The following is a 24,444-nucleotide window of genomic DNA, read 5'->3' on the forward strand; positions in this document are numbered from 1 at the left end:
AGTGTGCCATACATACTGGAATTGCTCTTGTCTGCTATAGAGATTTGAAAAGAGAATGAAAATACACTCAAGCATTTCGTTGCACGAAGCCTTTAGGTACAGTCCGCAAAAAAAAAACGAATCACCCTGAATAACTTTCGTTCTAATGATCGGATTTTCACGAACTAAGTGTCAATCTTAATGGTTCCTGGGAGTGACCTCAAATATGTTAATTAATTAGTGCTAACTATTAATTAAGTTACGAAATCAGACACAAAAACGTACTTTCTCTGAATAAACATATATTTTTTTTTTACATATTTGGAATCTAGACCCTTGAATTAGTGGCCGTAGACAAAATTTAAAAAAAATTGGGTGGTAAATTGGGCCGCAATAAATGTTTATATATTTGGCGATAGTCCAGAAAACCTCCAAAAAAAGTCGCCTGCGCAAATAAATATTTTAAGATAACCCATTGACTCATTCAAAAGAGGAGTGCTTTATTTTACTAGGTTGCTACGCAACCAAACTCTGATAGTAAAAAAATTGAAATAATGTTCAGTGATTGCTCGGAGGGGTTTAATTAATTGTTAATAGAAAATATCTCGTAGTTTCCAGGCCATAAACAATTTTTTTAGGGGATTTCTGTCCAAAAAGCAAAAAAAATATTATTTTAATCTCCTTTGAAAAGTAAATTTGAATCGATTTATAAATTATTTATGATAGTTTTTAGAATTTAAATACATGAACTTTTTATCTGATATTATTTAGATTACACTGTTTTTACTATATTTATTCGAGGATTTTATACTAAAATAAAATGAGCATAACTTATTATAGCTATATACAAAATTTTAGGGATAATCATTTTTACAGTTTTAATCGAGTCTTCTAGGCAAGAAAGTTTGAAGAAAAAAAAAGTGCTTGAAAAATAAAATGTAGATTGTATAATAATTCTAATGCACATTCACAAGGCTTTCTATAATTTACGATATTTCTTTTTTCTATAACTCAAGGAATTGCTGAATGTTTAGTGGCATTTTAAAAAGATTGAAATATGTTATGTTTAAGAATAAGATATTGAAATAATATGTTGCAAATTGTAGGATTCATTGCTTAAAAAATCGCTTCATTCTACTAGATATTTAGGTTACATCGTTTCCTTTGGATAAAGATGATTAGCAAATAGCATCCTCATGTTTCGATACATTCTGAAACTTATACGTTCGCAAATTCACCATAAAATGTCGCACAGCATATTCTTCAATTACGATAAGCTACATTTACCACCAAATACTGCTACTATGGTTATTTTTGCTTTCTTATATATATCTGATGATCTCTTTTTAAACAGAGCTCGTAAGATCCTTAAGATACTGAAATGGGGGCACAAAAACTTAAGAGATAAAATATTTAATTTCATTAACTCAAAATATCTGGTGTCAAAATGTTAATTTTTAAGTTAAATATAACTTTTACAATATTGATGTTCTTACATTTTTAAAGACCATATGAATCCTGATAAAATATTAAAATGCATATGTTTACTTTAACTAGTGTAAAATCCTTATCAAAATAATGATCAAGACCCAAATGTAAAACAGTATAATTGACGATAAAAACTCAACTGGCTTCAAAACATATGAAGAGGGAAGTAAAAGTCGACATGTTTCGAGTTTTCAAATATAATCGCCCATTCTCAAGACTTGTCAGGCTTGGATAACTTGTGACTTTTATTATTGGACGCTCAAAACATGTCTATTTTTATTATCATCTATTATTTTTTTAAATCAATGAAGTTTTTATATTTTCGATTCAGTTTCTTGGGATTATCCATTTAGTTACACAACATATTAAATTATTTCACTCGATATTAAAATAAGTTTTACATATGTTATAGGCACAGGTTCTTAGATTGAAAAAATAATAATTCACTACTTTGTAAAAAAATTAATGCAGTAAAAAAAAATTTTTTTTTTTTTTTGCTGCAAGCCTTAACATTTTAGTTTAAGGTCATAAAAAAATTCCGTTTACAATTGAAATTTCAAAAGTCGAATGTGAAAATGGAATGTCCCCTAGTACCAGGAATCGAAATTAAATAGTAACAAGGACAACTTTTTTAAACAAGTTAGCGTTTCCGTCCTACTCGAAGTTGTTTGAAAAGGTATTTTTTATATATCGATTCCAAAGTTTATTCTACATATATTTCAGGGTATACTTTCGGAGTATTTCGATCGAGTTTATTTTTACACCCTTATTTGCTTAAAATTATTAAATAATTTACTTAAAATAAATTATTCAAGCTACATGATTTAATGCATTTATAGTATAATAATAAACGGAGCTTCCGACGCATATCCTTAACCTTAATACCGCTATCATTAAATAAATGGAATAAGCTTAGATAAATAATAAAAGTTAATTTTTCCCTCGTGTAATTTTCAAGGAATAATATGTTTCGATCAAACAGATTTCATTCTGGAAATAGCGAAATTATTGAGTAGGTCCCTTGGAGCAATATCATTCTTATCCTCTTTTGACGAAATATAGGAAAAATTAGTTTTCACAGTTTCTGTAAAAAGTATGTTAGCCTACTTGCCACGTTTTTTTTTAAATTTTTTTTTATTAAAATAAGGTCGGAAATTGTGTATTGTGTGCACAGCTTCGGAATCCTTACAAATTTCAATTTTTAGTATTTCCTGATTAACAAAATAAGGCATTTTCCTGATAACAAATTATACTACAATAATATCTTGGAAATCATGCTAAAGTAAAAAATTAAACAAAATAGTTTAGTATATTATCAGAAAAAAAATCTACTTGGTATCATAAAGAGTAAAAGATATAATGAAATAATTAGTGAATCACACGTGGTCAGATAATTAAAAATTTAATTTCACAACTAAGATAGTAGGACGACATTTAAGATACTGAGATATTTTAAGACACTAAAAAAATTGGCTACGTATTCCACAGCTTTTTATGTTCGGTATCTTTATCCTCTTTGTAGTGACTTATAAAACATCAACACTATTTTAGATAATCTAAGTTGAAGTCACAAGAAACAAAAAAAAAAAAAATCAATAATTTATATTCTTTTTTCAAAAAAATAGTATGCTAAGTAAATAATCAGCTGTTTTGCATTAAATAATTTTAAACAGCTGAATGTTTTTAATTTCTTAACAAGGTTTTATTCTTAGCTAGCAGACAATAATTCTTTAAAAAAAACTTGACTATAATTTGAAAAGGAAACCTAAATTAAAGAAAATCTAAATTAAAGTTCTAAAAAAATTATTAGTATATTAATGAAGAAATAATAAACGTAAAATGGAAAAGAATAAGAATTTTAAAATGTTAAAATTTTATTAAATAGTTGGTAAAATAGTTCTGCGATACACTTCCGGAAATTTCTTTTAAGATTAGGATGATATAGGGTAAACCAACAAATGAAGGAGCATTTCATAGATATTTCTTAGAAATAAGATTTTAAACGTTTTAATTTAGATTGATTGGTAAGAGTAGCTTACTACCTAACAATAGGAAGTCCTTTAACAATGCATTTAGTTATCTGGTCTTTGAGTCTTCTCTGGAAAAAGTTTTGAATTTGTTAGTATCTGTTCAACGCCTTGTTTCTTTGACAAAATTATAAGGTCAGTGTTTGTTGTTATCCGTTTAAACTACAATTAATTGCATATAATAATGCTTTTTCTTTTCATTGTGAAAAAAAGAATTCAAAATATGGTCATTGAAGTTACGTTTTATTTATTTTAAGCATCATAACATAAGCAAGTACTGAGATTAGGGGGTGTTTATTAACTGGATTACAGAACGATGAAAAACCAATGTATAAACAAGTGTTCCTTTACTGGGATTTTTTCAAGTTAATGAAAATAAAAGAAAAATTTTAATTTTCTTGTACCTTTTGTCATATTATAAATCAAAATTATGTTAAAAATAAAAAAAAAAAACTTCTAACCAGTGAAGGAACAGGCATGTTCCTTCACTGAGAATAGATTTCCCAGTGAATGAATAGTATGTGTGAAATATGATTTTACTTGGATAATTAGTAGTTCAGCGACATAGAGGACTCCTAAAATTCAGTTAAATGTTGTATGAATAGTTCCTATAACTATTTCATTTAAATATGCAAATTTAATTGCTAAATTTATTTAAAGAATTATAATAATAATTAATTTATTATTTATCTTTATAAATGTAGTGATTAGTTATTACATCATACCTTAGACTCCTTAATAAACTATGTTTATTAACTAAATATAACAACTAAATATAATAATAAAAGCTTGAATGGAATCTTTGCAGGATTTTGTGCCAATAATTAGCTAAATTATTATCCTATTGCCGTCTTTAATGTCCTAACGGGAACTGGTAGGAAAAATCCATTTAAAGACAATTATCTAGGTGAAAAATGGGTGAAGTTTTTTTAAGGTGACATCCACCGATAACTCAGTGCAATGCGAAGATAATTTCAAAAGGCAAAACTTCCCTTAGAGAATAATATTCGAAATACTGGTTTTAAGAACTTCAGAGAATCTTTAGGAGGGAAGTAGCCCTGGCATCCTTTTATAAAGTGATTGCATTTACAATGCGAATGAAACAAGAGTTGAATACTGCCCTTAAACGGGAAAAATCTGCGGCCTTAAAAATTATAAGGATTTATATTCTAAAGTACCTAGGAAAGAAAAAGTACCTCCATTGGTAGTTTTTCCTTACAGAAGAATTCGTAGAGATATTACAGAATCAGTCCCTGCTACATATTTCATTGGAAAAAGCTATTCATGAAATGAAACGATGACCGCAGCAACATTTTACAAATATATTGCAAATGTTTCTACCCATGGCTAATTAAAAATGCAATCAAATTCCTAATTTTGCTTCTTCTGGATAGGTATAAATCTCATATCAATTTGAAACTGAGCAAGTTTTGTTCCTCAAAACAAATTTTCTGGTTTAGTTTTCTACGTAATTCTTGGAAATCTCGTTAGATCTTGAAAACAAAAGAATTGTAAAACAATATGTCTAGAAAATTTTACATCCATTTTTAAATAAGATTTGAGGCATCAACTGATGAAGTTAAAATGCTTTTATGAAATGCGATATTTTTTCATTCGATGTAGAAAACGTTGACTGTAACAAATGCATGCAAAACAGACACCAAGAGTTAATGAGCAAGACAACTTATCAACAAAACACATGCTTCGAGAGTAACGATGCGCTATTTCTTCAGAAGCTTGAGAAGGAAATCTCACAAGTTATGTTGCAAATTTTTAAAGGAACATTGACAGAAAAGTTTAATCTCCCAAATATCCAATAGCCTGTGCTTTTCTCAATATTGAAGAATTTATTTCAAAAAGAACAATTGTATAATCAAATTTTGGCTCTGAAGCTGAGACAACTAACATTAATAATGAAAGTATCTTGAAAACTGATTTTGAGATAAGTCCTCTTGAGGCATTGTTAGTTGCAAAAACGATTGGTTTCATAAGTAACTACTAGATATAAGTCAATGAGAGATGGGTTTTACTCAAACTTCGAAACTCCTTTTTCTCATTTATTATCCAGTGAGGAATTCTGGAAATGGAACTGGAAAATCAAAAGAAATTTCGAAGATACATTTACATTGGCCAAAAATTTGGAAAAAAGAGGAAGGTTAAATCAAAAGAAAAAGAAATAAATTACTCATGACGAAGAGAAAAAAAATACTTAAAAAGATTTAAAAAAAAGCTTAAAAAATATGAGGAAAAGATTAAACAAAAAAATGATCGAATTATAATAATAATAAAAACATCATCAGATTACACAATGATAAACATTCATAATTTAGAACGGACTATTAAACTGTGAGAAAAAAATGAAAAACATTTTTTTAAAATTATGTATTCAAACATATTTTACTTTCCATTCCATGACTGAAAAAAAAGTAAAATTTTCCACATTAACTATGGTTATATGTCGTAATTCCAAGAAAAATCTTGTTTTTAGACATTTGTGTGGCCTATGGATTCCTAACGAGCATCAAACATTATCAAAATTAAGTGTTCATTCTCTGGAAAATTTAGTGTTTATTCACTGGTAAGAACTGTTCCTTCACTTGGTCATCTTACTACTTATTATTTAAACCACCAAAAGCTTAAAACAATATTATGTAAGTTATCTAACTTTTTTTACATAATTTGCATTTAATAACAAATATGTCGAAACCATCATTTAGCTAAAATTACAAATTTTGAAATTTTTATGAATTTTTTTTAAAGGCAAGCTAAGCTTAAGTGTTCCTTCATTGTTTAGTTTACCCTATAAGATGTTGAGAAATTTGCGATGTTGTGAGAGATGTTTAAAAATGTTGACTACGTATTTTTATTAATATTTATAAAATATATATTCAAGAAATTGATAAATATATTATTCCAAATCTATGCATACGTATGTATATTATTGAAATTGTATCAGTTATTGAAAAACAAAATAAAAAAAATAAAAAATAATCACATTAAATAAGCACAATCTGGTGTATTCTATCAGAAGCACGCTTTTTTAAAACTAGACATTTGTTGAATAAAGTGTTTTTTATTCAAAATTCTTTACTAAATTGCAAATAAATTATTAAATGACTAAAAAAGAAACATCGTATTTTATAGTGTGAAAGAAATAAAAATAAAAAGATTAGCAAACGATTATTAGCGAAAAAAATATGAATGAAATTTTACGCTACGCGCGCGAAGTCAAGTTCCTCCCAAGTTTATCACATTTTAATATTAATCGCCCCAATTAGTTATTTCTTTATTGTCGCCAAATTATTTTTTTAAAAATAATTAATTTTAATTTTTCTCAGCTTCTAATAAATAAAAACAGTTGAAACTTTAGATTTTTCAATTGAAAAATATGTAGATTAATATGGTATAAAAAAATTCATACCTTATAATTCAATATTTTTTCATCCTCACTTTAATTAAATAATAAAAAATAATAAATAATTATTAAAAATTATTTTTTGCATGAAATTATCTTTGGGTAAATGAGTTTTATGAGTGGGTGCAATTTTTTTTGAATTGCTTCATTAGTTTTGAAAATATGACTGAAAACGCAAAAAGCGAAATTAACATTAAGGGGTACGAACTTTGAATCGCTCTCCTGACCAAACTATGGGGACCACATTTCCCAGATTGCGGCTACCCCCTATATTTTGAAGATAAGAAATCCAAATATGTAAAAAAAAATGCATGTTTATTCAGAGAAAGTACGTTTTTGTGTCTGATTTCGTAACTTAATTAATAGTTAGCACTAATTAATTAGCATATTTGAGGTCACCCCCAGGAACCATTAAGATTGACACTTAGTTCGTGAAAATCCGATCATTAAAACGAAAGTTATTCAGGGTGATTCGTTTTTTTTTTTGCGGACTGTACATCGATGTATACAGACACTTGCAAGACATGTGCAAATCTGTGAACACTGTTCTCTCGTGGCCGTCATTTATTGTGTGCGTCATATTTTTCTTGAACACTAGCATCTATCTCGGATGGATGTTACAGACATTTTCTGATTTCATAATTTGTACTAACTTAGTATTCAATTTTGTTGTTTTGCTCATCTCATTGTCGGCAATCATTCTATCTGCCTCCGAAATTCAATTGAAATCTCAGAATGTAGTTGAAAGGTTAGAAGTGATGTACGAATCATCCTATCGAAAAGGTAGCTTCAAAGACTCTGCTTTGAAACGCGTTCCCCCGTTTGTAAAAATATACACCGTCCAAATGACTGCTGGTGATATCATACATTTTAACAGAGGACTGATGATTTCTGTGATAGGAGGATTATTCACGTATGGTTTATTAATCTTAAACATGAAAGCTAGCTGAATGACATTATTTCTACCAGACATTTATAACAAAATTACTATTAAAGTATATTTTTTCAACAAAAAAAGCATTATTAATAACGTAAAATTTTTTAACAATGAAAAATGAGGCTTATATTATAAGGCAAATTTTCTGTACAGGCATTTAAAATTGTCTGCTATATATGAAAAAGGTGAACAGATTACTATTAAAAATATACTACAGATTTATTTAGGTACATATTTTATGGTCTTAAGTATTACTTTTATTGCTAGTTCAAAAATATGATTTTGATCAAAATTTTTGAAATTAAGTTTGCTATAAACTTAGGATAACTGTACTCTCAGCTTTTTAAAAACGCTTCACTTCTGTTTGTACTCCATGTTTTTACAAAGTTCTAGTAGTTGTGCAAAGTAATAACAGTGGATACACTAGAGATTTTAAGTTTTCAAATGCGTTCATCTCAAAAACATATTGTTTCACATTTTGCACCACGTTAAACACGATATTTCTTGCTGTTTTTGAAATAATTGTCTACAATATTTCATGAGTGTTTATGATTGCAGCACACATATTTTCAGCTGCAGACTAAGAGTAAAGTAGAAGACTAAGAAGTAAGAGACTAAAGTAGAATTTAATTTTATGCATTTTTTTTTTTTTGCAAAAACAAGTGCGGATATTTTTAAAACTTTGCTTTTTCAACTACATTAACCCCTAACTCAGTAGTATATGCACTTGCTTCTAAGATAATAATTCGAAACATAGTCCATAGCCTTATAAATAAAATCCTCAAAGGATTTTTTTGTTTCAGATGATAGAAATTTTTTTACAGTGTTTATCGTGTATGCAAAAAAACGCCTTATTTTTACCTTAAAAAGGCCATATAAAAAGAAAATAGTAATAATGACAACTGTTTTTTATAGTTTTATAAATTTTTACACATAATAAAGCAATTATAAACATAATTTTTTTTAAATTTTATATTAATATTTAAAAAAACTGTTGCCGTAACTAGTCGGTACCTTCATTAAGACAGCATGTAACTAACGTAACGTGATTGACGTAACCATCAAATGTCAAACAAAAGATACATTTGAAAATATTTATTGTGTCTAATCTCTATAGCATTTATATTTTTTTAAACTTCTTATGTTTTACTATTAATTTTCTTTGATTATTATAAGAAATTTTAAATAGAAGACTTTCCTTTAACTCAACCAGACCCATTGGAAGTCTAAAAATGGACAATCTCTTAGAGTATTTCTGGTCAGATTCAACAACTGCTTTTTTTCAGATTAAACGCAAAGATCAATGAGAGACGACTTACTTACGTTTCAGAAAAAGGTGATGAACTGATTCCTTTAACTACACAGTTATGCTTCTGAAGGAAGCTGAGGACATTGAAGTTCCGTATTTGGATCATATTGATGAAATAGATTTAAATAGACTAATATACCAATGTCATATACCCAAGGCATTAAGAAAAAGATTTAGAAATCAGTATATCGATCAATTATTCGTCAATTATCCAGCTAAGAGCAAGTGTGATTAATCTGCGAAAGTAGGCGATGTAGTTTTAGTCAAGACCAATAGAAATGTAGAACTTTCTAGCCAATTTTCCCAGGTAAGTTGTTTTCCTAAAAAACTCAACTGGTGAATTGATCAGACCAATTCAACGTATTTTTTCTCTGGAAATCTATTCACCTAGAGCTATCGAACACGATTATCATAAAGAAGAAAATGAGTCCGAATCAGATTCGGTTTACATTTCGTAAACCGTAAGAAGAAGACGTGGAAACTTCTAAATATTCCTCAATAACTTTTCGACTAAGGTTATATGTTGACTTTTATTTTATTGAACAAAAGTAACGTGTCTTTCGTTTTATATGTTAATCAGATTTACTTCGATTTGATCAATTCAATCCTTTTGATCAAAAGGTGTGAGAAATGTTATGTTCTTATAATACAAATTAATATCTTTAGAGTCGGTTGACGTAAGTATATTACTATGTATTATATCTAATGTTACTATGTATTATATCTAATGTTACTATGTATGTTACTATGTATTATACTATGTGTTATATCTAATCTGTTTCGACAACGGGATTCTACAGTTTGTATTTTGATTTAAAAGTTAGGTTTTTCTCAATTTGTGAAATAAAGTAATTTGTAGTGGAAAAAATAGGTATTTTCTTTGGATAATCAGCAACACAAACCCAATTGAACAAACCAAAAACAAAATCTGTGAAGAAACACTTTATGTGTTAACGCCGAATCTAGCTTTCATATACGATTTAAAGTGGGCAATTGGAATCTAAACACTTACAATAGAATAATTTTTCATTTAATTCTCACTGATTCACACAAAATGCGAATTATTTTACCACAAAAAAACACGAAATTATTGACATCCTTTTTATCGCCTGAATAGTAACCGAGAATTTGTCAGGGAGACTTCGTTGCTGTTATGATATGTTGTGGTTTGATTAAATGATTTGTTGCTCGTCGTTAATATTTTAATTGGGCAATAAGTATAATTTTGTTTTTAATTGGGTAATAAGTTTGTTTTGTTGTGTTTTTAATTGGGTAATAAGTATAATTATATTTTCATTTTTTTACTCTCTTTCAACTCTATTAAGTCATTACGAGAAGTATAACTTCGAACAGCTTCCGTTTTATTGAGTCTTGTTCGAGTTCACCATTATGTTATCTCTGTGCTACTCGTGTGTTTTATTTACAAACAATTTGTTCTTGAAAATTAGTGTATTTATCATTCAAAATTAATTATTCTTACTTTAAATTGTATTATAATTGTTGATGATTGACATAGTAGCAGACGATTATTTTCAAAGACATAGGGGCAGACGATTATTTTCAAAGAACATAATTTAATTGCTGTTGAAGTCATATTTAACCAGGTTGGCAAGAAGCATTAAATTAAAAAAGGACATATTGTGTTGATGATTCACGTTTTCTCTTTGTTTTTTTTTAAAGAATCAGTAGAACATTCTTTTTCCTCTTTTTAGTTGAACTTTCCTGAGTTTTTTCTCACAGGTGAGAATTTTTTGTTAAACTAAACATTAAAATTGTATTTGTTTTTGTTTCTCAATATTTTTTCTGTGTTACATTTACGTTTTTAATTTAGTAGTTAATAATAAAAGATTCCTTTATTTTGATACCAGCAACAGTCATAATACATTTACTGATTCGCTTTTCTATCTTATTTTACAATAATTATAAATTTTATTGGTACTGAATGCAAAACGCGGTGACAGTTATTTCATACCAAATATTGCACTACAGCATTCTTGGTGTAGTTCCCAATTCTTACCTGCTTTTATAGTGATTTTCGGAACCCTCATTTTTGTATTAATTTAAATATTTGTAGCTCTCTGAAACATTGTTCTTGACTCCTAAAATAGCTCCTTAAGGACGTAATAAAATAATTCGTATTTTGAGTATTATTCAATAGAATTCCATAACTCATGATTTCACTTTTAATTATTTAATTTTTATTTATTATATATTTTAATTTTTTATTAATATTTGTTTAAAGAATTTTTTTCAACAAACTTTATTTTGTTTTACGAAAACTCTTTGTTTCCATAGCCTTTGTTCCTTCAGATCAAAAGCAATCAAAATCGAAAGAAAAAAAACATTTGAAACTATAAGGAATACTACTTTCAAATTGCTAATTACAAAATTCGAAGTTGTTTTATATTTTATCAACAAAATATCTATACACTTCCATTTTTAATGGAAATATTTAGCATTTTGAAACCAATTTTTCGATTTTCAGTTAGACAAAATAATTTTTGAAAGCATTTCAAGCCTAAGGGAAAATATTTAAATTCGTAAAACTTTAAATTGTATTGAAAAAAGAAAAATATGAAAATGATTCGCATAATCGTTGGTCTCAAATGAAGTTATTATAGTTTAAAAAAACTCGCAAATGTTTTAATCATATCTTTTATTACAATGATAGGCAATTAATTTCAACTTTTCAACCTCACTGTTTGAAGTAAATTTTATTTTATTCCCAAATGAAAAAAAATGAAACAGTTTTGAGCACTTCAATTTTTTTTTCTTTTGATAAAATTCTGTCTAGTGCATTTTAATTATTTTGTGAAAGCAATAATTGATAAGTAGAGAAAAAATAGCTTTTTAAACTGTTCAAAAAGCTAAAATGATTTTATGACTGCCTGCAGTAATAAAATATACAATTTAAAAATGGAAAAATGCGTAATTCAGCTTTAATTATTGTGTACATTTCGTGCTCATGATGCGATTAATTAATTTGTATACGTAGCACCAAAAAATTTGATATAAAGAACTATTTTTACTTCACCTTAGATAATACTAAACAAAAACTACACTAGGTGTTGGTTTAAATATTTTCAAGAAAAATGTCTGATTTTTATTTAAATTTCAGTCTTTAATGAAATGTTGTCCCATCACGTGTCTTTTGATCCTCTTTTTTTTTCATTTAGCATATGTGTGTGCGTGCGTGCGTGCGTGCGTGTGTGTGTGTGTGTGTGTGTGTGTGTGTGTGTNAAATTATTGTCTCACTTTTTGCTATCAGAAAGCACACCAGAAGCTATCACAGGTATATATATATGTAACATAAAAAGCTTCAATTAATCTTTTTATGTTAGTTTCTTTTATAAAACTTCATCCTAATTAATTATACTTTCTCACACTTTTAAAAGCCACATCCTGTTCTTAAATCTATTTTTGGCTCAAGTATGCATTTAATTATGAGCAGGACATTTTTCCCTTTGCTCTGCGTGGGAAGCACTCAAACTATTTTATAAACCAATAGCAACTACTAAGATTTCCCTCTTTCCCTAAATTAAGACATTTTACGGATTTTACTTTGCAAGATTTCCCCTAACATATAACCAAGGAGCGCAACTTTTCATGCGCACTTTCACTCACTCTCATGACTGCTCTTGTCTAATAATTAATAAATAAATTCTGCACCCTCCTTCCCGACCTAAGACCTGTTTTTATCCTTCCACTCGGCAACGACGTTATATATATATATGTCGTTGAACAGCCGATTTTTGGATTTACGACTGCTAATGTTTAACTCCGTAGCCTTGTAATTTTGAACCTAATCCAGAAGACAACTCCAGGATTAAGTATTGGGAGAAATTTGCCATTGTGGAGGACTTTTTAATGGTACTAACCCGCATTTGCGGGACATGATGAAGCATGTGAAGAAGGTCACGAGAACCTCCCACGGTTAGCCAGACTGCAAGTGGACTCTAATCAATGATCCGTCTACAACTGAGGTTGGTGCAAGCATGATGCGGATTCATGTCGACCAACCTTAACTGGGATTTGAAGCCAGTTCACCTCATTGGAAGCCGAACGCTCATAACCCATCGCGGCTCCCACGGAGATATATAATGATAAAATTAGAAAACTGGGCTGGGATGACGTGGTTGGCAGGACACTGTACTCACGCTTGTGAGAACACGAGTTCAAATTCACCAGGCCGAAAACTCCCCGTGTAGTAAATAGTGGCTGGCGCACGTTAAATCTGTCAGGTCACAAAGTCCTCCATGTCTCCATAACAAATTATACCTCTGGAGGTACTGAATTGGAGACTGATTGTTCTCTGGTTCAGGTCAAAATTATGATCTGTGGATGAATGAATGGATGGGAGAATGGGGAATGTGGCATATAGATTTAGCAGAAATCGAATTCCAGGCCATTGATGGCGCCACTGGAATACACGGACAATCGCACCCCATCTGCCTTAATGGCCGACGGAAACATCAACATTTAGAAAACTGACCAAGAAATAAATTATTGATGTTATATTGGCAACGACGTTCTTCATATTACATTGGTATCAGAAAAAGAAAATCTTGATTTCCATTTCTGTTAATGCAATATTACAAATATTATAACAATTATCATAAGCACTTAAGCATAAATTTGAAAAAAAAGGAGCAATATTATTTCATATGAAAAATTCTAATGATGCATCGTCTATGTCTCCAATTTTGCCTTTCATGTTTTTTTTTTCAGGAAACTATTTTATTGGTATAATTATTTAACTTGGCTGCACGACACAAAATAGTACATTAATAATGCTTTCAGTTCCACCTTTCTTTTTTTCTAGCGAAGATATTTTATTGGTATAATAACTTATCTTGATTGTACTACACGAAATAACACATTAATAATAACGATATATATATTCAGGGTATATATATTCAGGGTAACAGCGGGATACGAACGGTAACGCGATATATATATTCAGGGTAGCAGCGGGATTCGAACCCGCTACCGTCATGCTTCACATAGCGCTTTGAGGGCAATACCACTCGGCTCCAAGATGGCCCCTTTGAAACCTTGCCGGTTAGTTTCAAAAAATGCTTGGAAATTTGAATCTTAATATCTAAAGTTGATGAGTCTTACATTTACATTACTCAGCTACAACACTTTCCAGTAGTTCATTAGCTCTTGCATTTATAGTATTCAATCAAAATCTAATTCAATAGTTGCGATTTGTCCAACTAGTTGCTTATGAAATTCCACAACCAGACACTATTACTCACTCCTGTGATATTCTCCTAAGATAATTCATTCCATAGTTTGGTATTCTGGTTTGGCCCGTCGCTTGTGACTTGCGCTTCAAAACTTCGCGCAATTCACTCCTCTGAACTCATATGGAAAGCACCAGTCTCATTCATCTCTGCGCTTCCGTGTTAAAAGGTTGATCATGTGATGATGAAGGGTAGCAGGGTAAATGAGTTGCTGAACAAATTGTTCTCTTAATGAAGTCCTAATTTACCCCCCAAAGCTTAGCTCTGTAGTTTAGTGAACACTTTGGGTGATGAAATCCAAGTTTAAATTTTGGTCCTCGCAACATTAGATTAGAGTTCAAATGCTAAGAAAATTAAATGCCAGCATTTAAGCTATTTTTAAAAAGACTTAATTCATTTTGAAACTATTCTTAAATAATGTACATCGAGAAAAGAATTTGAGTATCTATTACAATTTGTTTAAATTTTCTCAAAATCAAAAATGATGAGAAAACTTAAGAAAATGTTTTTTTAATAATACTTTTTAGAATGTTACTAACCTTTTAATAGGAATGGAACTTTTTTCGTAAGTTTCTAACAAGCAGCCTAAAAGTATCCCAAATCAAGTTGCATAAAGAGATATCGAAGATAGCATTTAAGATGTAAAAAATTAATGTGGTTTTGAAAAAAACAGCACTTAATAATAAAATCTGTGTAACTAAGAATTCAAAATGTTTGTGATATAAATTTCTGCATATTTATAAGCAAAAATATATGAAGCAAATATTGAACATTTGCCAACTAAAAAGAAAACCTAAAAGAAATTTAGAATATCATGAATAATAAGACGGAAATAAGTAGCTTTAGAAATGCTCAATTTGCAGAGAAGAAGAAAAAATTCTTTATTCTGTAATTATTTCTATTGTATTGTATTGTAGTTTCAGCTATCTTGTATTTATTCTGCCAAAAAATAAGTCACAAACAGGTGTGTTTAGTGGCAGGCTAACTAATAGATACCATATAGCATACTAATCTTTCTAGATTCAAGGCCTACTTGGTCGGGTCTGCATCATAAGTTTTTTTTTGAAAAAGGGGGGAAAGAAACTGGTGAAATTCACCAAACTATGCATTTAAAATCCCGTTCTCAAAGCTGACATCTATATCAAAAAGTGATAGCTAAAATCAAAAATTATTGAATGAAATGATTACAGTACATGTTAATTACTATTAATCATGAACTCTGATTACATGTAATCATAATGACTTGTAAATCACTACAAGAAACAATTACAGGTAATCAAAATCCATGATTACATGCAATCATAATTTATATTTGCACAACTGAGAATACTTGTATAAAAATCCAACATGAACTTACCTGAAGATAAGATAATGCAGAAAGTAATTTGACACTGAAACAGCCAAACATAGAGCTTAATTTGGTTTTTGTTTTCCAATCCATCTTGTTATTATTTTTAATCATAGACGTCCTACTATGATTCCAATTTATTTTAGGCCTTACAATGAATTAATTGATTTGTTGAATAAGAATTAGATGAATTGTTTAATTAGAATATCATTTTCATAAAATAATATTTGTATTAGTATTTCGATACTTTTCGGTTAGCCAGGAGCTAGGAAATTTAACTATTTCTTATTTATATTTCACCTTTTTTATTTAATTTAATTTTTATGTGTTTAAAAAGTGAATAAAATAAAAATAAAATATTTTTAAAAAAAGTTGATGAAGGTCTGCATTTTTTGACATTTTGTTTGCTCAAGGCTAGCAGAAAAATAAAAAAAATTCTAACAATTATATTGCGCTCGTGAACTATTACGATTATTGAAGAACTTTTGCGTTGTGTGGAGAAAAAAAATTTCCTACAAATTTCATTATTTCCAAACTTGCTGCTATTTATAATTGGGTATACAATAGCCTACGTCACAGGTTGTGTTATTCCTACTAAATTTAACCCATGAACGGCATTTTCTGCGAGCCTAACTTCAAGTCACAAATAAACAAACGAAGTGTTTGATCGTTTAAATAGCTGCTCGCCAGATTTTATTGCATTATAAAGAAAAGTAATTGATATTCGATTTTTGATTAATAATTGATTTATGTGGATAGTGGCATAGAATTTAGCATTGCGTCATGGTAAATGTTATTCCTACTAAGTGGAAGTAGTTGTGTTTTTTTTATATTATACCCAATTAAAGAAATTAACCAATTTGCTAGTTCGCATTAAAAAGTTACGCATAATCTGTCTATACATATAATAAAATAAATAATTTGTCTGTGTGTTTGTATCTGTGTCTGTATATCGGATCACGGGTAATACGAAATACCACATGAAGCTGAATGAGTACAATTGCAAACAAATGAAGCCCAATTTTAGATTTTTAATTAGGCTTCTGAATTCGGAGACATTTAAGAAATAGACTTTTCCCATTGGCTAAGTAAAAGCCATTGTTTTAAAATAAATCATAGACGATTCAGTTTAGTCGACTTCTAGCTTATAACTCTAATCTAAAGAATTTGTTTATTGTGCGTTGTGCATTGATTAACCATTTTTTATTCGTTATGCCAGACTATCTGAATTATAAACGTGATCGTGAGAGCATAAGTGGACCACCACATTAGATTAATATTTTTTAGGTTATCTGAAACCAAGCGTTAATTTTGCTTGTAGTTACGCTTTTAAAACGTATTATTCGCGATCGCAACGAACTATAGGGAGCGTTGTTGTATGAGACGCATACCTGCGATTTCTATATGAACCGTCATTCAGTTACTCTGGAGACGTCTTTAATGTAGCGTGTAGCATTGTAACGTTCCTTCTTTAATGTGGCTTATTAAATTTAAAAAAGAAAAATGTTTGATATCCTTTCTTATACAACCGAAAACAAGATGGTATCTCTTTTTTTTTTAAAGAAGGAACATCCAAAAAACATCTGAAAAATATTTGTAAATAAACAGAAAAAAATATGTATCTTCTTATTAGAGTTAAAACCTAATGCCTGAGAAATAGTTTTACTAAATTTAATGATATAACCTGAAAGGCCTATTTAAACTTTACATTCCATAGTTTTAAGAATCATATTACTTCAAACATTAAAATAAGCAAAAAGTATACATAAGCTTCATAATTTTATGTAATTTAATTTTGTAAATAAAGTTTTTTGACAAGTAATTTTATCAAAAAATTTTAAGTTTTAATAAAAATCATTATTTAGAAACTGAAAAACGTAAAGTAAAGAATGCTTACGATACAAAAAAAAAAAAAAACAATTCTAAAAATTCCTTATATTAAAATAAACAACTTTCATGTTTTTTCTTTTTTGATTCATAATCGGACGTAGAAAACCATTCTATAGAAAACTATCATCAAGAAAAAAACTACTTAAAAGTAAAATTTTTTATTTTATAAAAATTAACACTTACCTGCTTTATAAATCAGAAGAATTCCAAAATGATTTGTTCTTCGATTTTTGTTACCATTTTTTAGTGCTACGAAAATGCGTCTTTGGGATTTGCCAAAAATAGAACAAGATGCAATTTTATTTTTTCTGGAGCGAAATATTTTGCCCATTGTCCACCGAAATCCGATAAACTACTTTGATTTTAAATAAAGTGTTTCGTTTTATGATTTGTCACAAAAATTTTAGGTGTAGATTGGCGGCACTTAAAAACAGCCAAATCTGTAGCTGCTGTGGCGTTAATACATAAGTACCGAATTTTTATTCATACTTTTCTGAATCATATTACTTGAAACATTAGAATATGCAAGAAGTATACATAAACACATAATGTTATACCATTTATGTTTTCAAAAAAAGTATTTTGACAACAATTTTTATCAAAAAATTATAAACTATAAAACGGAAAATAAAGAATTCTTAGGATAAAAAACGATTTTAAGAATTCTTTACATTGAAATAAAAACTTTCATATAGTTTCTTTTCTTATTATTCTTATAGTTCTTAATCAGACGTAAGAAACCATTCTGTAGAGAACTATCATCAAATAAGAAAAAAAAGTTTTACAAGCTAATTTTTTATTATAAAAATCATAACACTTACCTTCTTTATAAATCCGTAGAGTTCCAAATGAAATGTTCTTCGTTTGAAAGTTTTATTTTCAAATAATATGTGCATAGATTATCCCTTTATTACTTTTAGATAACATACCACACATCAAAATTTTATAATTGTAAGATCTCGATATGAATTTGAATATGTAGCTTAAAAACAGAACAGCTGAATTCTAGTTGAAATTATCTATTCTTTCAAAACTAAGAAATACTTACCAAGAAAACGATAAAAAATTTATTAATCATCAGCACAAATGACACTATTTCAAGTAATTTGGTTGATTCTTTATTGTTGTTTTCCGAATTATATAGATACAGAAATATATACTGTTCTATAACAAAGAAGAATTCTATAACTATTGCAGTTCTTGACGTTCTGAATTCACATTTATTTATTGGAATGACGAAAGCAATGTTGACTTCATTTTAATTTGTAATGAATTGAAGACGGAAGAAATTATTTTACCGTAATATACACATCTGTAACAGCAAGTGATCATGAAATTGTAAGTTATGTTGTTGGTAACAGAAAGGTAAAAATTATTGAGAAATTGTTCTTCAAATGCTTGGCGTGTTCTGCTTCAATGTTTGGCATGTTCTGGTTATTTTTTTTTTTGAAGTTCTTCAGCTGTTCCTTAGGGAAATTTTGATTTTTATTTGCTTCTAAGAAAATGGCGTCCGTCATGGCCGAAGATTTTGATGGAACTAAATGAAAACGTGAGAAATTAATGTCTGATATTTACAGGCTCCCGATAGAGGGCGTACTCGAGCGTTGCGATCGCGAATTATAAAACTAAATAAGTTGAAATCAAAGGTAATTGAAATTTAAAATAAAAAGGTTTGAATAAGAAGCAAAATTTTGCGAGAAATGAAACTAATTCATTGAGGAAAAACGTTAAAAAAGCACCTAAATTTTTATTGACGTCTTTGGTAATAGTTACTAATAAGATTAAAAAATTCGCTATGAATTTAATGGAGAAAATGTACTTCTTCGTTAATGGAGTAATGTAAACGTCGTACTATTATTGACGCCAATGAAGTTTAATTTTGGCAAAAGCCACAACTGGCATCATGGTAATTGGCGCAGTTTTAGTACGTGCCAAATATTATCTTATATAGGTGCAATGTATTTTAGAATAAATTTGGTTCCGATTATATAGGTACATCTCATACTCTTATATTGGTACATCATATTTTATGATGAAACTTGATGCTGATAACAGCTACACCAAGTACTGTGCATTCTTACGATGGATTTCTTAAGGATAATCAAAGATATAAGTAGAGGAGAAAGTAGCTTGACTATGGAAAATTTTGAATATAATTTTGAGTTGCCTCCAGAAACGGCAGGATACCAGATGATACTGAATATAGATAGTCTATATTTAGGTGAGATGAACAACTAAAAAGGTGTTTTGCATAGTATAATATCGTGAAATCAATTCTATTATAATCAATTCAAGTATTAAATCAATTTGTCAGTATTAATTATGTCAATTGCATATTATTGCCAGTATCAATTGTATATTATCAAATTAATTATATGAATCAATTCTATTACTATTTAATTTCTCACTCCTATTAAAGGTGACTCTTGATATTATGTACATAATACTATTTAATTGATAATTCTTATCTGAAAAAGATCAACAGCTAACAGTTGATAAACAAATGGTTAAGGGTATATTTTTCTAACGTCTATTTATTTTTTACTTTATTATATTTCGTGGAATTCAAAAGACTTGTTAGATTTGTCTATCTCTAGAACTTATTTTTGGGTTACGGAAATGATCTCAACTTAGATTTTAACTTATAATTCGAAAAAAAGAAAGAAAACCAGGTAAGAATTATTATGAAATTAAATTGAAACAAATTTTACCCTGCCTGCAAATGTAGGCCCTATTTTTTTCAGCGGAAAATAATTCACATCTTGTTCCTAAACATTTTAACCTCTTGCGAAAAATAACTGAAATAATAAACCTTTTTAGGAAAAAAAATCAACTACAAAAAATCTATATTTAGAAAGGAATTCCTAGAACCATAAGTCACAATTCAGCTCATTTTAAACAGGAAAACAAATAGCACTTTCTTAAGGAAATAAACCAAAAGAACGAGTGTTCTAATCCTTGATTGCAGTAATATGCTTTCTCCCTTTCGTGAAAATTTAATTTATTTTGGTATTAATGTTCGAAACTCATTTTGCGTTCTTTTTGTTAAAATAAAACAAGAAAAACCTCTTAGAATAAATCTTCAAAATATTTTGTATTCTCGACTTTATGATGAAACTTTATTTGAATTATATTTTAAAGTGCAGCTTTAAGGGATTTCTAAGAAGTGAAATGTGTTTAATACTTTAGCAAAAAAGTGATTTTTGAGCTTTACAAAATGAAGTATTTTGAGATTTTCCTCGCAATTATGTACAAGTTGTATAATTTTTAAAAAGAACTTACTATAAAAGACCAAATAAACACCTTATAATTTCAATAATTTAAAAAATATATCTATATAATCGTAACAAAAACACTAGTCAATCCCTTTGTTAATGAAATTAAGTATTTTTAAATCTAAAGTAAAAATGACATATTAAGGGGTATTAATTACACAATAAAAAGAATGATATGACATTAAAAAGTGTATGGTCAAAACTACCATAATATGGTATAATTTAGCATATTTCTGTCTCTATAGGAATGCCGAAAATCCGGATGATTTTCAATGAAGTTTTTTGGTAAGGATTTCGGTAAAATTAACAATAAAATATAGTTTTGAAATATGGGATGAAATTTAGTGAAATTGGTAAATTCTCTTCATTTTATCGTGATAAATTAGAGTATAGCATAAAAAACCATTTATTAGGTTAAGTTTACTTTTTTTTCAATTTTGTAATTTTTACAAAATGAGTGGTAAAAAGAACTATAATTTTGAAAACCAGAATTTCCGGTAAACCGTTACCATATGATCAAACAATTTACCAAATAAAGAGTTTAAATACAGGATATTTTTGTTTTATTAACCAGAATTATGTTTTTTAACCGGAAAGGACACTACCATAGAGTACGGTAACTCGAAAATCAGAATTTGCGGTAAACCGTTACCTTATGAACAAACAATTTACCGAATCAATGGTTTAAATACAGTATATTTTGATTTTATTAACCAGAATTAAGTTTTTTTGACCTGAAAAGGCACTACTATAGAGCACTGTATCTTTGCCGGAATTTTTCCTCCGTGTAGTGGAAACTAAAAATAGTGTAGTAAGACATTTTTTATTTAAAGTTTCAGTACTTGTACACACAACTATTAATTAATATATGTCATCAAAACGCAACAAAGGAAACAAATATAACAAGGATAGAATATGAAAATTTAGCCCATCTTAAAATTTCTGTGCAAAAACTGGTTAGGGTGTTGTCCATTCGACATCATTATTTATCTGGTCTCCCAATACCAACTAGAAATACAGATCTTCAGACATTACATCAACAATTGAGAGACAGGCAAAGTATAAAGAAAACTCCAAAATCCAGTCCAAATATCATTTTTAAATCACAAAAGCATTTGTTTTGATGTACAAAATGCCATACCTATTAATTAACTATAAAAGTAGCCACAGCAAATGTAAAATTCAAAACAATCAACATCGGTTATAAGGCAAATTTATTTTAACATTTAAACTAAACTAAACTCAGTGGCGCGAGAGCCCATAGAAGGCAAAGGCCTACTGTGCTCATCTCAGTTTTCTTGACCTTGGGCTCTGGGATGCAGGAGCAGATGTTCCGGTTAGTTGGTCAGCCGAAAGCGAACTGCCAGTGTTTAGTTCCCAAGCATGCTTGGTATTCATTTATCGGCCCACTGAAAGGATGAAAGGGTGAGTCAACCTTGCACGGCCCGAGGATCGAACCCAGGACCTGTGGCACTTAAGCGCTTTCCATAACATAATTTCATATAATAATATATATATTAAGATTTCGATACTTCTCGGTTAGCCAGGAAAAAGGAAATGTAACTATTTCTTATTTATATTTAACTTTTTTATTTAATTTAATTTTTATGTATATAAAAAGTGAACAAAATAAAAAAAATTATATAAAAACATTTTAACATTTACTATGCTGAATAATAGCTGAAGAATAATGGCTGAAAAAAATACCTTGTATTTAAAAAGTATTTTAAAAAGAATAAATAGTATTTTAAAAAGTATTTTAAAAAGAATAAATAGTATTTTAAAAAGAAAAATATTCATATGCTTAATTTATTTCATTATAATCTCTTATTTTAATATCAAGTGCTACATTATTTCCATCAAGAGTTATTTTTATCCATATTTTTAAATTGTTTTAAATTTGAATCATAAAAACAATGTTATTATTTTACTAGCTGAATTCCCGCTCTGCGTACGAAGACAAAATTTATGAGTAATACCGTAACAAATAAAGCTTTGATAAATTCAATGTTTTTTTAATTTATTTACTCTTATTTGTTACCTTTTTTCGGTGACTTTACGTTATTAGATTAAGCAAAACACGTATTATTTAGCGTTGCGCATATTGCACCACGAGAAGTCTCTACTATATTTTTGTAGCAATTTACAAATTATTATTAATATTATAAATTACCAATTTTTATTAAAATAAAAAGTAATGAAATGTAATGCGTGCATTTCTTAATGAAATTTATTGTGAAAATTGCAAAAGAACATCTGATATTATGACTAATATCGCATACATGAATTTTGAAAAGAGTTGCTTTGTGTCACATAACTATTTTGATTAAGTAAAAAGGCAAATACTCGCCAAAAAGTTTCTCTCTATATTGATTTTTCTTCATTAATGATTTTAGGTATTAATAAATTAAATTCAATTTCAAAGAACTTTTAAGCAGATACCAATATCGCAATAAAATGAATCTTACATGGAAACTAAAATTTGAAAATACATAATTTCCAAACTGAGGGTCTCTCATATCGTGACGACTTTAATAATAATAATGTAAAACTTTTAATGTAATGACTTTTTGAAATAATATACCAATTTTTTTTAATATTTAAGAATTACGACAGGCATAAACGAAAAACACGTCGATAACAATAAAATCACATTAATTCCAAAAATAAAACTATTTGAAGGACTAAGTGGATGAAAGTTTTGATGTATATTTTATAGAATTATAGTAGATTAGCTTTAAAGTTTAAATTTTAACAATGGAAAATAAAGATCAAGTCGTGCTTTCATTTCCTATCCACAAACTATTAATTGGCAAAATCTATAAGTCCTTGACACTTATTCAAATTGCTGGCGTCAAAACGTAGGCATTCATTACGTTTTACTTTGCAGACAAAAGATAGGTTCTTGTCGATTATTTGTTATCAAATACATTTCTTCAACTCCAAAAAGACACTCAAAACTATCATCCTTTGAGACCATTGAAATTTAATGACTTGGCAAAAAAATATTAATGTTGTGTAGCTAAGCTTAAACGAAGGTCTTTTTTTAATATATAAAGTTTTTTTTTCTAAACTGTACCTTACAACCTTTAGCCACTATATTCTCCATTTAAAAACATTGTACAACGACTGTTGATCATATGTAGGTGTTGAATTAAAATTATAAATGTGTTTATAGTGTGAAGGGATAGTTTTTATCAAGATAAAGTGTGCAATAAATAGTTTCATTTTTTATCTGTAATATTATAGAATTTGCAATACTAAAACTTCCCTTTTAAAGAAGTTTTAATATCTTATTCGAAGACATTGACGCCAAGTTTGACAAAAGATTTAAACCGAAGAAGAATTCGTTTATGTGTATAAAGCTCTAGAAATTCTAAAAATGCTCTAACTGAATGAATCACAGTTGCTTGAATTCCTAGTTGCTTAATTTGGAGGTAAAATATTTGATAATGAATTTAAGTAATAAAAATGTTCTATACAAATTACTATCAATGATCGGAATTGAAGACCATACAGTGAAAGGA

The sequence above is a fragment of the Parasteatoda tepidariorum genome, chromosome 2 (genome assembly GCF_043381705.1).
Source record: "Parasteatoda tepidariorum isolate YZ-2023 chromosome 2, CAS_Ptep_4.0, whole genome shotgun sequence".
NCBI classification, from domain to species: Eukaryota; Metazoa; Arthropoda; class Arachnida; order Araneae; family Theridiidae; genus Parasteatoda; species Parasteatoda tepidariorum.